The 12944-nt window shown below is 34.6% G+C and overlaps 1 long non-coding RNA gene and 1 pseudogene across 1 annotated transcript; one reads left to right on the top strand and one right to left on the bottom strand.

Moving 5' to 3' along the window:
- Positions 1-339: 339 nt before the first annotated feature.
- Positions 340-738, top strand: LOC107747377 (uncharacterized). The gene is made up of 3 exons (XR_001640799.1): positions 340-405; positions 535-626; positions 699-738. It is a non-coding gene; the product is annotated as an uncharacterized LOC107747377 (long non-coding RNA).
- Positions 739-8247: 7509 nt separating this feature from the next.
- The window catches only part of LOC107747375 (uncharacterized), an 11677-nt pseudogene continuing 6980 nt past the window's right edge, over positions 8248-12944 (bottom strand).

Genomic DNA, 12944 nt, shown 5'->3' with positions numbered 1-12944 from the left:
TTATTTTTGTGTGGCTCAACAGTTTTGAGTAAACTCTTCCATTTAAATTATTATTTTTAAGTTTACTGACTGATGTAAAGTGACGTCACGTCGTTGATGAAAACACGGATTCTAGGAGCACAATTATAGCTAAAATATATTTAGACTTTTTCTAAGTATAAGTCAAGTATACTTAAATGTAATTTTAAGTATATTTCTGAGAAGTACATAAAGCCCATTTCTGAGAAGTTCATACAAAGTAAACTAAAAGTATACTTTCCTATTTTTTAGTTTAAAATAAGTATAATAATAGCTCACTTGAATAAACTTCTTTTTCGTAAGGGTTGTAGTAAACCTTTACAAACTTTCTTTAATTGCAGGCTGAGCTGGATGCTGAATACAAAAGAGTGAGCCTCAACACTTAAGGTAACTTCTATTCAGTTGAAGAGCAAGTTGTGTGTTGTGTCCTCACATAACAGGACACAGACTCAGCTTTCTCTTTTCTACATCCATTGTTGGTTATACACTTACTTGTGCGTGTTTGTGGTTTTCTAGGTTTGTGCTGAGTTTCACCATATCAGAGAAAGTGGCACACACCAGCAAGATTTCATAGATGTTGCATGACATTCTAAATGTTTGATCTTCAGGTAAGTCCAAATTCACAGCTTGTTTAACATGTTTATTTTTTTTGTTTACATGATGTCAGCATGCTCTCCCAGTGTATGTGTGTGAGGAGAACTGTTCTTCAGGACATGAAATTTAAGTATTAAGTGCATTAATAGATCTGAAATAAAGTGGGGGAACTATGACGTCAGAACCAGGAAGTGTAATTCGCCGCGGGTTCTCCTGATAACGTTCGGGGTTCAGACACACTCTCTCTGTTTAAATCTAGATTAAAGACACATCTCTTTGGCCAAGCATTCAAATAATGCATCTCATAATCTTGTACTGCAGTTATATCTGATCAAATGCACATTATTATTATTATTTAGCTTGGGTTAAACAAATCAATTCTGCTTTGCTTTGTAAAAACAAACCGTTTATTGGCAGTTGGCAAACCAACTTTTCGTTAATTTTTGTGTGAAATGCTTAGGAATGGAGGCAGTTTTAAAAAAAATTTTTTTTTAATAAATGTGACATGTTATCACAAATCTGGGTCTGACTGAATACTTTGTGAATGCACTGCATAACTTGCAATATATAATAAAGTATAGAATATTCAACTAATTGATTGCTATATTTGATAACTAATTTAAATATTTTACTCTATCCACAATCACATTTAAATTTTGTCATACATTGCTGTTTTCAGTAATGTGTATGTCCTGAAGTAATTATATAACATTATTTCTTATTTTATCTTCTGTTTATTACCAGGTTTAAATAAAATGTTCTCAGATTTTCAATGTGGTTTCAGACTTTTAGACCCCACTGTACTGTATGGATCAAGCAGGTTTAGCCATGGAGAGTCAGTTCTCTGGGCACTTCAACATCCCTTGTGCCAGCAGAAATAGTCTGGCAAATGTGTGTATAGCAACTTCATGCAGTATCATAGTAGTGTCATACAACATCCTGTTTGGAGTTCACATCCTCAACCACCCCTTCACCCATCTCAAGCATTATTTTAGTCTATGTTTAGTCTTTCTATTGTTTGAATGGCTTATCCTGTTTTCCTACAAACAGCATAGCAGTGACTTGGTTTTATTTGGATGTATTTTTATTGATTTGCCCAATTGTAAGACATTAACTGACAGTCACCACTGATAAGCTACCACTAAATATTGTAGAAACTTAATTTGCTGTAAAGTTGCTTTGCAACGATTTGTATCGTGAAAAGTGCTATACAAATAAACTTGAATTGAATTGAATTGAATAAAACCTGTAACTTCATCATACACAATAAAAATAGATTAAAAAAAAAAACTTATTTTAAATTGGCTTTCATCCACTATCTGTGAGAGACACAATCACTCAACCAGTGATACACTGTACTGTCAGAGAAGGGTGCTTAAAATTAATACCCTCACATGAGAAAACACCAGATCATTCTCCTTCGAGGGATATGTACATTTGGCTGATCTGGAGAACATAGTGAACACCATGCTTCTCAAGCAAGTTTTTAAAGTATATGTGTTTTGTTTTTTGTTTTTTTTCAAAGCAAACTATTGGAATCGGATCTCTGCAAAACTGTCAAAGGGAGAAGGGAAATCAATGTTTTAGACAGTGCGCAATGTCACTTTCTCTCCATTTTATTGGCATGTTTACAACAGTTGAATTCAGAATGAAGCTTCCTGAGCTTGTTGTTTACAGAGCTGCAATTAGCCACAAACAGGATGTCTGGCTTAAGACAACTCCTTCTTTACTGGATTAGATTGAACTATACAGTGGGTTCCAAAAGTCTGAGATAACTGGTTAAAGAAAGTTTATTTCTTTCTTTCTTTCTTTCTTTCTTTCTGTCTCACAACTTATATTATCAGATAATGAATATATATATAACACACTGAGTGAGAATTTATGGATTTTCTAGTATTTCATATGCATCACTTTTAAGGCAGTGGCACTTACAGAGGCCGTAAGAGGAAATGCATTATCTTTTCAGTCTTGTTTTTCTTGTTTTCACAACTTTTATGACGTGAAAATCACTGTATGCCACTCACCATTTCTCTGGTCAAAATCTGTCAAACATTACTCTACAATGCAGATGTCTCTGTCCCCCAAGTCGGATGGCAGTGAAAGTGTTGAGGTCTTGATTATGACAAAACATTCATGATGCATAAACTTCCAACCCAACTCAAGTTTGTTTAAAACCTGATTGAGAATGATCCAAAGAGCATCTTGTGCTTCAATTGAAGAAAATAAATCTGACCTTTTACATGGAGTTCACATAATGAATGTCATCAATTTCCTTATTTGATCAATGGCTTGGAAATAGTGCTGATTTATTTGATGAAAATTTTGTAAAAACAAACCGTTTATTGGCAGTTGGCAAACCAACTTTTCATAAATTTTTGTGTGAATGCTTAGGAATGGAGGCAGTTTTTTTTTTATTTTTTTTTTTATAAATGTGACGTTATCACAAATCTGGGTCTGACTGAATACTTTGTGAATGCACTGCATAACTTGCAATATATAATAAAGTATAGAATATTCAACTAATTGATTGCTATATTTGATAACTAATTTAAATATTTTACTCTATCCACAATCACATTTAAATTTTGTCATACATTGCTGTTTTCAGTAATGTGTATGTCCTGAAGTAATTATATAACATTATTTCTTATTTTATCTTCTGTTTATTACCAGGTTTAAATAAAATGTTCTCAGATTTTCAATGTGGTTTCAGACTTTTAGACCCCACTGTACTGTATGGATCAAGCAGGTTTAGCCATGGAGAGTCAGTTCTCTGGGCACTTCAACATCCCTTGTGCCAGCAGAAATAGTCTGGCAAATGTGTGTATAGCAACTTCATGCAGTATCATAGTAGTGTCATACAACATCCTGTTTGGAGTTCACATCCTCAACCACCCCTTCACCCATCTCAAGCATTATTTTAGTCTATGTTTAGTCTTTCTATTGTTTGAATGGCTTATCCTGTTTTCCTACAAACAGCATAGCAGTGACTTGGTTTTATTTGGATGTATTTTTATTGATTTGCCCAATTGTAAGACACTTTGGATAAAAGTGTCTGCAAAATGACTAAATGTAAATGTAAATTGATTTAAGCATGTGCAAAAATGGTTTTCACAGTTTGTGCACAAAAAGTGGTTTAGATGCACCTGTATTTCATGTTCAAAATAACTGAATCATATCCATTTGAACTGGAATGAAGTAGGCCTACTGTACTTAAATACATCAACCTAGGCTAGAAACATGTGCCTCTACCAGGGCCGCGTTAAGACATCACTGGGCCCCGGGGCTATGACTTACTGCAGGGCCCCCCATCACAATAATGGTGTATATACAGCTTTAAATTGTTACTTAATATATAACTCATCAGTTGTAAATGTTTTACTCATCATTCGTAGATCTTTCACCCCAGTGTGTACACACACACAACCTGTAACCGGCAGGTTTGTAAAACATTTACAACTGATGAGTAGCACTTTAGAATAGGGGATGCAGAAAGCTTTGTAAATTATTTATTAATTTGTTTACAAAACAGGTTTTGAATACTTTGTAGTGTGTACTGCAATGTAAGGGCTGACTGGTGAGGGTCTAGACAGATGTATTTTCTGACACACATGGAGTATTTATAATGCTGTGAGATAATAGTACAATGTTGACATTTCAATGATTTATAAATGAATAATAATAATATATTAGCTAGTAACTTAACTAGTAACTATACTGAAAACAATGATTCATTGAATTTACAAAAAAAAAATTAAGTGGTTGCAATCAATTTATTTTAGCTACATTTAAATAAACAAATTTAGTTGACTAACTTTCAACATTTTTTTTTATTTAAATGTAGCTCAAATATATTGTTTGCAACCACTTACCTTAAAAAAAATTTGTATCATTTTTTTTCAGTGTATTAACCTTTTACTAAGGATCTGTTTGATTATTTCATGATGCTATTTTTTAAGATAACTTACGAGATTTGTAAATCGTTAGCATATTACTTAATCATTTGTGAATGTATAGTCATGTTACTTGGCCACATGTCACTTCACTCACATTAACTAATCAATTATAAATGACTTACAACTGAACGTTATTATAAAGTGTTACCATATATATATATATATATCATATATGTCATGGCCTCCCTCCTTGCTCGGGCACTGGGGCTTCAGCCCCGCCTAGCCCTATGCATACAATTTCCTGTGGTTTCCATTTGAAATGAACACTAGAGGCAGTAAAATGGCTCAACTTTTATTCCTTGCTCAATACCAAGGTATTTCATAAAACACTTTTATCATAATGCATGATTTGTAAACTAATAGATTTTGACTTTTGCATCACATAATCTGCTCCATATGTATGCCTTTTCTTAGTAAACTTAGTAAACTTCTTAGTAAATATTATTGAAGGTCAGGAAGGCGTATGTATGCGCTAGCAAAATAATACTATACGTTATCTCTTGAAATCTCACTGCTGCACAAAAACCACAGCTAGGGGTACACGTAACTGTCCAAACTCCTCTTTGGATCGTATTCCAAGGGAAATGTTGAAAGATACTGACATTGATTAGTGGCCCTGACCTTGATGGCAAACAAACATATTCTCAGAAGCTGTTGGCTTGCTGTATTGAGGGCACAAATCTCACCCAGTCCACGCTTAGTCGTACATATTTGAACAGTATGGCCTGTTTTATCTCCCTCAGATCCACACACTCTGTTTGATTGCTATATATATATCATATATGTCATGGCCTCCCTCCTTGCTCGGGCACTGGGGCTTCAGCCCCGCCTAGCCCTATGCATACAATTTCCTGTGGTTTCCATTTGAAATGAACACTAGAGGCAGTAAAATGGCTCAACTTTTATTCCTTGCTCAATACCAAGGTATTTCATAAAACACTTTTATCATAATGCATGATTTGTAAACTAATAGATTTTGACTTTTGCATCACATAATCTGCTCCATATGTATGCCTTTTCTTAGTAAACTTAGTAAACTTCTTAGTAAATATTATTGAAGGTCAGGAAGGCGTATGTATGCGCTAGCAAAATAATACTATACGTTATCTCTTGAAATCTCACTGCTGCACAAAAACCACAGCTAGGGGTACACGTAACTGTCCAAACTCCTCTTTGGATCGTATTCCAAGGGAAATGTTGAAAGATACTGACATTGATTAGTGGCCCTGACCTTGATGGCAAACAAACATATTCTCAGAAGCTGTTGGCTTGCTGTAGTGAGGGCACAAATCTCACCCAGTCCACGCTTAGTCGTACATATTTGAACAGTATGACCTGTTTTATCTCCCTCAGATCCACACACACTGTTTGATTGCTGGGATGAACTGAAAGTCTCTTTATTGCGGCATGTAAGCATTTGTTATAAATTATAATGTTGATCTGATAAATTATGTTAAACTAATGTTCTGATGAAATTGATGTTAATTATCCATTATATTAAGCTTTAATAATAAAGAATTCAACAGTTGAATGACAGAATTGAATTAAACAAAACAATTTCCATTACCTGATTTACATACTATCTTGTGATTAAAAAAAAGAGTGGCAAAGCAAATTTAGGCAAATTTCAGGCAAATTGATGTCATCAAAAAGTGATCATATCATTGAAGGTCAATTTCACTTGGCAACATGACCATCTATAATCTATAAGTAGCAATGAGGTAATAGAAAGTAAATATATAGTATTATTCCTAAACACCACAGGAAGATGATAGTATTATGCTAGCTGGCATATAACAATAAAAAATATGATATGGCAAAAGTTTGCCAAAATTGTGCTGTTTCTGGATCATTTTTTTAAGTGTCTCACATTTAAGTAATAATTTATCATGTGCATGTGTGTCATTCTGATATGAAAGATAATCCCAGATATTTTCTTGTAAATTAAAAAGTAATGCATTATTTTACTAGTTACTGGAAAAAAGTAATCTGATTACGTAACTTGCAATGCATCACCCCCAACACTGAATATGTGTGTGTGCTATGCATTTTTATGCATATTAGAAGAAAGGTGCACGTTTTGTATTTAGTTTAGCAACATGCTAACTCTGTTGGAAGCACTTGTACGCAGTTTGAGAGCAATTTGTGTTGCGCATAGTTGCTGCTTATATAGTGTTAAATCTGTCAGTTATAAGATTCCATATTTTAGGATATTAGAAGGCAGCTGCCTATTTAGGCGGTGGGGCAGCTCATTGATTTGGAACAGACCCTGTGTGTGGTTATTTTACTACAGTTTTGTGAACTTTTTACGATGTAAAGCAAGATTTACAGACTGTTATTGAAGGATGAGGCAACACCAACTACTGTATACTGAACCTTGTTTCTCATGTCACATGCAAGGACAGTTATGTAGCTACAAAGGTTTCTTAAAGGTACAGCAGCAAAAAAAAAAAAAAAAGAATATTTATTGAGTTCTGCAGAAATTAGTCCTTCGACCGGCTTACGTCACTTCTTAGTACACACTCTCGGTGCGAATGCAACCCTTTAAATGGTACTAGAAAATAGTTCGCGCAAAATCGTCCGAGTACTTTAGTACTGTACATTTAGTTCTGGAACTAAAGCGGTGCGAAAGGCCCTAATGAGTTAGCGTCTCTAAGTCAATTGGATTTTTGTTAAATGTCTGATAAGGTCTGAAGATAAAGTGTTTTTGTGTGTAGATATTTGTGTTTTGTATAGTACTTTATACAACCTTGTAATTATATTTCACATGTATGGCTATTTTGGGTTTAATAGACTGAGAAAATCCAAGTGAGGATACATAAGGATGCAGTAGGCGATCATCCAGAGGAACAGAAGCACGTGTAGCTCTTTCACCTCATAACTAGTTAGGTCAAGACCCCCCGTCCTAAAACACACAAGAAGGCAGCAGAATGAGACATACTGGTAATTTTTCAAAGCAACCTAAGCTCAATAGAAAAACATACCTGTGGTGACATTTTTGCAAACGGATATCACATTGCTTCTTTCATGTTTTGCGTCACTTTCAAAGTGAAATATCAAGTGAGTGTCGCTAAAATGTTATGTATACATGAGATAAAAACATATTTGCTAAAGCAGCAATGCCATTTTAGCTTGCATCTACAAGTCTTTGAGCTCTTTCTTTGTGACTCGCATTTTATTTTACAAATGCAATGCTGTACCGGGTGAGCTAAAGAGCAAGTTTACTGTATCAGAGCTAAATATGGAATTGGTTATGCGATGCAAATGTTAAAATGTATTACTTTACAAATTATGCACTATAATGAAACTGTGTTGGGTTCATAACATAGTACTGTGTAAGGAACTGCACAACAATAAGTCTTTATTAATCAAAAATCTGCCCCCGTGATTATAATTTGTATGAAAAGGATTAAGTTCCTTAATCCTTAAAGTCGTTGCTGTTTTACTGCCCATATTGTTAATTTCAGCTGAAACTGCAGTGAAATGTATGTATAATATGTAATTTATGTACATTTTTGGAACTTTGCAAAAATGTAGGTAGAGGCATGTATTTCCAATGACCATAGCTTGTTTCAAAACTACTTTTAACTGAACAATGCGATAAAATGTATGTAGAATATAATCCAAACCTCTGTGTATGTGAAACTGCAGGTTCTCCAGTTATTCTATCCAAAACTCTTCAATTCAAAACACTGTTTTTCTCATATCGGTGATTATCTGATAGACCATCCTTCACTGCAGCGGGGAAAAGGTCCTCTCTGATTTTATCCTTATCTAGACCATTTTTCACTGGTGGCACAAATGCATCATCAATGCCATCACTGAGTTTGATGTAATGCATCGGAGTAAATACTGTCCTTCATTTTAAATGAACACCCCAAATCCAAATGTCCATCACTAGATAATACGGGTATATTTTTACCAGACTGATTCATTGGCAAAGAGTCAGAAGCAGGTGAAGATTTTTCTAAGTCACAGTCCCTTTGGGGCACATGGATGTCTGCATTTTTGTTGTCACCTGACCTAATCAATACATCTGTGAGCTTTAACTGCCTCTGTGTCTCACAAAAATGACACAATGAGTTTATTCCTTGAGATTCAAATGTACTGTCAAACTCTATTCCCTGTGCATCCATAATTGTATTTAATTCAAGGTCTACATTTGACTCTAGTCCAGCTTCTTTATGGTCCAGCTCTAATATGTAGCTATATGCATCCTCTTAATCTGAATCCAGCATTGACATAGCATAAACAGCCTCTTTTGAAACATCTGAACAGTTAACATTGTCCTCCAGGCTTCCCATTAAGCCTTTCTTCCATGCTAAAGAGTCACAACACTGACCCCTATTGGATTCTGACAGGGATTGCCCATTTGACCAGAGATGTTCAGACAGAGCAACTAAAGCCACGGGGTTGTCTGAAGGACAGGCAGGCAGTGACTCTGAGCTGAGCTCTTGATCTCCAGTATGGTAGGTTTGTTCGTCTTGCCTGGTCTCAGAAGAGTGACGAAGTCCTCTCAAAGCTTCAGCAGAGATATTAGATGGTAACACGCAGCTAACTGAATCAGTCCAATTGCTGGCCCATCTTTCACAGGAATTTGGTGTGCCTCGAGAGGAATCTGTTGATGCACTGTCCTTTAAATAAGTCAATGCCATGGGATTAACAATATTTTACTCAAACAGAGTTTTGTCGTTGTTGTTTGTTTGTTTTTTCTTTAAGGCAAAAAAAATAAAATAAAAGTTGAAAATAAAGTTGCATTATGAGAGATAAAGCCACACTGTGGATATTATGTCACATTTATAATAAAAAAAAAAAGACCAAAAATATTGAAAATGCTTACATTTCAATATGCTTTACTGTTCATAAATACGATGAATTTATGTGACCAACTCAAACATGGTGTGAAATCTGAATGGCAAATGTGACGCCTTCACGTACAATTCCAGATTGCATGGATTCCTATTGAAATTGTTATTATTATTATTTTTTTTTTTTTAATTATTATTATTATTATTCAGTAAACCAAACTATGTGACCACACCATTGAATTTTCATGGGCGAGATTCAGTCATTTCAATAAAAAACCACACATGATTACATATCTCCCCAGTCCTCACGCAGATTTCACAACAGGTTCACACGGGTCACACAATTTTGCTGCACTGCCCAAATAAAAGTTGCTTGGTTTGAAAGTGACTTCTCTGTGAGTGGTGCTTCATACAATAGACAATAGACCGTGGATCTCGTTTGGCCTGTGAAATTTTGTTGAAATTCTGCTCATGTGAGCACACCTTTAGTTTTATTATATGTAGTCACAATAATGCTATCATTATAGGTAGGCATGCCTTAGAGTGCATTAATCTTCTTCTCAATCAACCATTCATTCATATACAGTACAGCATAAATGAGCACACCCCCTCGGATTAAATATAAAATATGTATTTTCTTAATGATCACTAATATAATTCATAGAGAGATGGCAAAATTAAAATATATTAAACATACTCTTAATAAAAACAGAGAAATACATGCCATTAATATCTGTAAAATAAGAAACTTAGCCAATTTTTGTTTAAATTAAGGAATGCAGAATTGAGTACAACCAGAGTATGGATTCCCAGAAGTCTATATTTTGTAAATATGAAGAAAAATATCCATATTCAAAACTTAATAATCACTTTAATCTAGCGTGCACCAACAGTTGTACACTGAAGCAGCTCCGGGAAGATGACTTAAAGGGGTCATATGATGCTTTTTTAAAGATCATTATTTTGTGTATTTGGTGTAACAGAATATGTTGACATGCTTTAATGTTCAAAAAACACATGTTTTGATCTCTCCCCTGCGCTTCCGCGTTCATCACTTCTGAGCGACAGGAGGACTTTGTTCACCCCCCGGAGCCGTGTGAGTCACTTTATATTATGGATGAATGCGCTTTATTTCACTTCTTTTGGACTGAGGCACTGCAACACCCGCTGACTGCCATTAAACAGCTTGGAAGATCAAACACAATTTTTTATATAACTCAGACTGGATTCGTCTGAAAGAAGAAAGTCATATACACCTAGGATGCCTTGAAGGTGAGTAATTCATGGGCTAATTTTCATTTTTGGGTGAACTAACCCTTTAACATTGTCATGTACATTACCATGCCAATCTCTCAGAGAGTTGTCATGACAGAAATAAATTTATTTACAACTTTTTCCAAGCTCTAGAATGTGACAGTCAGTCCCATTATGTCTGCATAGCACTTTGATAGATACAATTGCAGAAGAACTTGCCGTGGTCCATCCACAAGATCGTTGAATTCTGCACTGATCTTCAGTAATTTCAGAATATCATAAACTTTAAAAAAAATGAAACACATTAAAACAACACTGTAAAATAATAATGCGGCACTGGCCTCAAATAATACATAACAAAAACTGTATTATTTGTATCTCTATGTAAGTTCAGCTCAGTACTGTATGGGAGAATATTTATTATAATATTTATGTGGAAAATACTGTGGAACCGCATGTATTTTGAGGCTTCAGTGTGCCCACAAACTAACACTGGCATAACAGTTAACGTTACATATAACTAGAAAATACGACGCTTTAAATACTTGTACTCTTCTTACAGTAGACACCATACGCAATTTTACACATATTAAACCAATAAATACAAATATTTACTTACCAAATTTGTAGATTGAGAACATTTCCAAACTTTGTGAAGACGCTCACCAAGATGGCTGATGAACGTCTTCTGTCTGCAACGGTCTTCACGAGATCTCGTGATAAGTGATATTGTTATTGAATCGATTCACCACTTTTTTGTTTTTGTTTTTTAAGTTGAGGGGGCAAATACTCTATTTCAGTCAACTTCTAAATTAGTTGAGACAGTGAAAACTTAAAATGTTAAGTTGAATGAACAAATTCAGAAACTGCAAGTTGTGTAATTGAAACAACTAAACTGCGAAATATTTTTTTTACAGTGTAGCTTTGTAAAATATATCAAGCAAGAGTCATATCGATCACTTGACACTATGACACATTTGTTGCGCTTTTGCATCTTTTTGAAGCTTGAAAGCTTCAGTCTCCATTGAAATTCCATGCAAAAGAGCAATTAGGACATTCTGTAAACGGTCTCCTTCTGTGTTCCACAGACGAAAAAGTTTCGGAACTACATTAGTGTGAGTCAATTATGTAAAAATTTTATTTTTATTTATTGTGGTTCAGTAAATGAATTCACTTACTTTGCCGTGCACTTCTGTGCCCAGCTAAGCAGAGTCTTTATGGCTGTACTGCAGTACTTGATATTTTGAGATGACCTTTTGCCTTTTGAGGGTAGAGTGCCAAAAATGTCATCTCCAGGTGATGCTGGAGAACTACGACCTGAAGAACCACCGCCACAAGGTAATGACAGCAGACTGAAGGTGGATGGGAACTTCTCCAGGCTTCCTGTGACCCGTTTAATCTTGGAATGGGAAAATTTACCCCACAGTAACTCACAAGATCAAACAATCGCTCACAAGAACAATGCAACTCTTTCATCACCATTACACAATGTATGCTTTACCTGATAGTACACAATGATGTTCCAGATTAGCCTGAGAACAACTGAAGGATTGCCATCGGCAATATCATTAGCGTCAATGTTTATAAGGCTAACCTGTGTAAAAATAACATAAATGATTAAATTTATATTTATATCACACAAAGATATGGAGCCCTCCACATGACATCAGTAAACATAGATGTTGACCATGTTTTACTAATTAAATCCCTTATTTTAGTTAAATCGTTGTTAAGTTGTATTGATTTGTTTCCTGGTTTGAATTAAATTTACCTAAAATGAGGAAGGTAATTCATAAGATTTTTTTTTATTATTATTAAATAACTTATGGACAATAAATGAATAATTAAATAAATAAATAAATAAATAGCACATAAAAAATAAATAAATAAACATCAGGACTTACATTTCTGTCCTCGAGGAAATCCAAGACCTTAGAAATATTGTTTAGTCTGAAGATGCGATGTGGAAATGGCCTGAATTTATCAAGCTGAAGAACATGAAAAACACTTCTAGAAAAGCCTCATCTATGAATGATAGATTTATAGTGATCAAACTTTATCTTTTTCTGTATAATATGTGATGACAAACCATATTACAGCCTGACAGTTCCTCTAGAAGAGCCATGAGAATCTTTCCATCCTGAATATCAGTGAATAAGTTATGAACCTGTAAAGGTGGGTCACACTGCAACACAGAGAGAAAACAACAACAACATTGTACTTTTTTTTTCAATACTTTTGTTGTAGTAATATGGTAAATGTCGTGTAAAAAAAAAAAAAAAAAAAAGAAACATTTTGAGAATGATATTGTCTT

The sequence above is a fragment of the Sinocyclocheilus rhinocerous genome, unplaced genomic scaffold (genome assembly GCF_001515625.1).
Source record: "Sinocyclocheilus rhinocerous isolate Xijiao unplaced genomic scaffold, SAMN03320098_v1.1 scaffold3274, whole genome shotgun sequence".
NCBI lineage: Eukaryota > Metazoa > Chordata > Actinopteri > Cypriniformes > Cyprinidae > Sinocyclocheilus > Sinocyclocheilus rhinocerous.
The sequence above is the reverse complement of the archived record's forward strand: the minus strand, read 5'-3'. Positions and strand labels throughout refer to the sequence as shown.